The sequence below is a fragment of the Herpailurus yagouaroundi genome, unplaced genomic scaffold, assembly GCF_014898765.1.
Source record: "Herpailurus yagouaroundi ecotype Mexico unplaced genomic scaffold, PumYag 197, whole genome shotgun sequence".
Classification (NCBI taxonomy): domain Eukaryota; kingdom Metazoa; phylum Chordata; class Mammalia; order Carnivora; family Felidae; genus Herpailurus; species Herpailurus yagouaroundi.
In genome coordinates, this window is record NW_024412428.1 from 23,594,382 (window position 1) to 23,599,008 (window position 4,627).

Genomic DNA, 4,627 nt, shown 5'->3' on the forward strand with positions numbered 1-4,627 from the left:
AAGTAATTTCTCTATGATCTGCCAGAGCAACATTTTTTAGGTATATCTCCCGAGGCAAGAGAAACAAAAGCAAAAAATCATTTCAACTACATCAAAATAAAAAGCTTATGCACAGGAAAAGGAACGAAATAAAAAAACAACATACTGAAGAGAAGATATTTGCAAATGATGCATCTGATAAAGGGTTGGTATCCAAAATGTATCAAGAACTTATACAACTCAACACCGAAAGACATAATCCAATTAAAAATTGGCAGAAGACATTAAAAGACATTTCTGCAAAGAAGACATCCAGACGGCCAACACACAAACAAAACGAGGCTCAACATCACTCATCAGGGAAATGCAGATCAAAAACACAATGAGGTATCACCTCACACCCTTCAGAATGGCTAAAATCAAAAACACAAGAAACAAGTGTTGATGAGAATGTAGAGAAACAAAACCTTGTACACTATTGATTGAAATACTGATAGAGCCACTGTAGAAAACAGTATGGAGGTTCCTCAAAATATTAAAAACAATTACTATACGATCCAGTTATTCCAGTACTATTACCAAAAGAAAACGAAAATACTAATTCGAAGGGATATATGCACCCCATGTTTATTGCAGTATTTACAATAGCCAATATCTGTAAGCAACTTAAATGTCTATAAATATGTGAATGGATAAACAGTAAGTGGGGGCACCTGAGTGGCTGAGTTAAGCGTCCAAATTCGGCTCAGGTCATGATATCATGGTTGGTGGGTTCAAGCCTGGTGTCAGGCTCTGTGCTGACAGTTCAGAGACGGAGGCTGTTTAGGATTCTGCCCCTCCCCTGCTCATGCTATGTCTCTCCCCCCAAAATAAACAAACATTAAAAATTAAAAACAAAAATAACCGGTATACACATATGATGGAATATTATTCAGCCATAAAAAGAATGGAATCTTGCCATTTGCAAGAGCATGGATGGAGCTAGAGGATATAATACTAAGCGAAATAAGTCAGAGAAAGGCACATACCATATGATTTTACTCCTGCATGGAACTTAAGCAACAAGTGAACAATGATAAAAAGAGATAAAACAGGCTCAAACTACAGAGAACAAACAGATGGTTACTAGAGAAGAGGTAGGTGAAATAAATGAAGTGGATTAATAGTATACTTATAATGAGCACTGAGGAATGTAGAGAATTATGGCATCATTATGTGTACACCTGAAATTAATGTAACACTGTTAATCATACTGGAATTAAAATTTTAGAAATACTATTTTTGATGAAAAAAATAGAACAGATTATTTGGCTTAAAAAAACCCAAGGGGGGCGGGAGGACCTGGGTGGCTCAGCCTGTTAAGCATCCTACTTCGGTTCAGGTCATGATCTCATGGTTTGTGAGTTCAAGCCCTGTGTCAGGCTCTGTGCTGACACATCAGGGCCTGGAGCATGCTTCGCATTTTGTGTCTCCCTGTCTCTCTGCTCTTCCCCTGGTGACCTGCTGTCTCTCTCTCAAAAATAGAGGAATATTAAAAAAATTTTAACTAAAAAACCAACAAACAAAAAAAACCCCACAGGGGCGCCTGGGTGGCTTAGTCGGTTAAGTGTCCCACTCTTGATTCTAGCTCATGTCATGATCTCACAGTTCATGAGTTCAAGCCCTGCATCGGGCTCTGTATTGACAGCACAGAGCCTGCTTAGGATTCTCTCTCTCTGATTCTCCCCCCCACCCATGTTCTGTCTTCATCTCTCTCCATCTCTATGTAAAAATAAACTTACACACACACACACACACACACACACACACACACACCACAGACTAATGTTTCCCTTAATAGAATTGGTAAAATTAGAATTGGATGAACCATGGAAATAGGCTCAATTCAAACATTATTTGTGTTTGATTTTGGAAATTAATAGGCTTCAACAGTTGGCATTCCTGCCAATGCTGTGAATTGCATCAGCCATCAAGAATGAAGGAAGGAGCTATTTGTTGTTGAGTCAAGATTCAGACAAGAGTCCAAGCCCTTAGCACCTGCCAGGCCACCTCAACTCACGAGCTGCCAGATGCCGAGCTTGAACAAGGAAAAAGGAAACACAAATGTATGGAGTTGAGCACCTAACTGGCCTCCTCTCTTGCCTTCTGTGACCTCTCTCTCTCTCTCTCTTTCTTTCTCTCCCAATAGTATTCCTATTTAACATAAGTCTCCTCCCGAGTCTCCCTTCCTCCTTACCATGGCCTCTTAGTTTCAAGTACTGGTGTAGCAATCGAGAAGCCAAGAAGCCTTCCTAGACAAAGCCTCATGAATCCATTCCTGGAGCTAGAGGCGGACCGTAGAGTGTGTTCTGTGAGAGCTGCCAACAATTTGGGAGTAAACTTGGAGGGTGGAACTTAATCAACTGGCTCCTAAGTGCCCAGCAATGTGCCAAGTCCAGTAGCAGGGGTGGAGGATACATTCAGGGGTGAAACAGGCAGGATCCCTGGCTTTAGGGAGCTTTCGGGCTACTAGAGAAGATGGGCATTAGGAATCCTCCCAAAATATGAATTCTTGCAAACTGTGATAAGTATCATGAAGGAAAAGTTCAGGGAGCTATGAAAGAATATGGTGCCTAATGGTTGGAGTGGGTGGTCAAAGGCCACTTTGAGAAATGATAATTATTGTACCCCTGAGAACTGAGTTGGGGGAAGAGAATTCCATATTGAGGCAATAGTAAGTGCAGGCACGAAGACCCAAAGGTGGGCAGGAACTTGGTATGTTGGGGAAACTGAACGGCAGCCATGTTGATGGAGCGGAGTATGCTGGCCATGATAAGACTGGACAGGCTGGCTAGGGGTGATGACAGGTGCCTTGTAGGCCATGGTAAGGACACTGGGTTTTTTGGTTCAACTTTTTATTTGGAAATAATTTCAAAGTTACAGAAAAGTGAATAGTACAGTGGAGATCCGGCTGTCCTTTATCCTAATTTCATCTGTTAAAATTACTTGTTCTTTCTAAAAAAAAAAAAAAAAAAAAGAATGAAGGAAGGAAGAGGATGATGGAATTATCGAACTGTGGAAGAGAGTTTCCAGAGAAAGGTTTAATACTGCAATGTTAATGAAATTTATAAAATGCAGCTTACATTTTAAAAGTTTATCCTTATCTTTTCTTCCTTTGCAATACACTTTCTCTTCCCTATCACCTGTATTTTTCCTTACTCTCCAATTCCTTTTTGCCTGAGGTATAATTAACCTAATGAGGTATAATTAACCAAATAAATTGCCTAAATCTCAGTTATTCCATTTTGTTAAATTTCTATTATTGCATATACCTCTCTATTAGCCACCTGAAAAAATGGCCACCTTTACAACACCCTAAGAAGTCTTTTGTGCTCTTTTCCAGTTAATTCCTGTCCCCCCACCCTAACTAAATTTCTAACTCTTTCCAATTGAATAGAATAGTTATTACTCGAGGTTATGTATCTAAGTTTTTCGGAAAAATTCCTGGCACACATTAAGTATTCAATAAATGCTATTAAAATGTTAATGAGGATGTATCAGGAGCCTTATCAGGGTTATCATCATCCCTTATCACTGCCAGGCAAAGAACCAGGTTGGAAAATGGCTCAAACTAGGGGCGCCTGGGTGGCGCAGTCGGTTAAGCGGCCGACTTCAGCCAGGTCACGATCTCGCTGTCCGTGAGTTCGAGCCCCGCGTCGGGCTCTGGGCCGATGGCTCAGAGCCTGGAGCCTGTTTCCGATTCTGTGTCTCCCTCTCTCTCTGCCCCTCCCCCGTTCATGCTCTGTCTCTCTCTGTCCCAAAAATAAATAAATAAACGTTGAAAAAAAAAATTTAAGAAAATGGCTCAAACTATAAAAAGGGACATGAATTCAACTATCAAAGAAGACCAGGTGAAAAGGCTTAATTCACTCATGATTATCAACATATTCCCTAAGAAGTTAGTGGAACTAATTTCTCACTGATAAACTCCAATAGTCATGTATCTGAAGACTTATTTTGATTATCTTCACCCATATGTAGGAAGGAACTAACAAGAAAAGCAGGTAAGAAATTCAAGTGCTGTTCTAACTGCACCAGCCCCTCTCATCATTTTTAAGAATTTACCAAAAGAGCAGAACCCAAAACATTTTACGTCAATAAATGGAGTTTAGATGCTGGAATTCAGATGGTCCAGGAGAGCATGGCTAAATTCTGTAACTTGGAGCAATGACAACAGTGGCAAAGCCGTTAGAATCATATCCATTACCTTTTACTTAGTAGTCAGTTTTATCTACTGAGGAGGAACAAAAGCTACAGTGTAAAATGTGTGAATGCTGCTCTTACTACATCCTACAAAACAGCTATTGCTGGAAATCAGGTGATAGAAAACACAGAACATATCCTTAAACAATGTGTTCCCTTTAGAACCTGAAAGGTATGTTAGAATTCAAAGGTATCTCTCTAAGAAGGAATAATATTGCTCAATATTAGTGTTCCAATTTCTTCTCATTTCCAGGGTTTTTATAGTAATTTAATAGGAAGTTTGCTGATTGTGGCTTTTTGCAACAATTAAGAACCATTCTTACTTGCTATTTAAAAAACAAAGGATGGGGCGCCTGGGTGGCACAGTCGGTTAAGCGTCCGACTTCAGCCAGGTCACGATCTCACG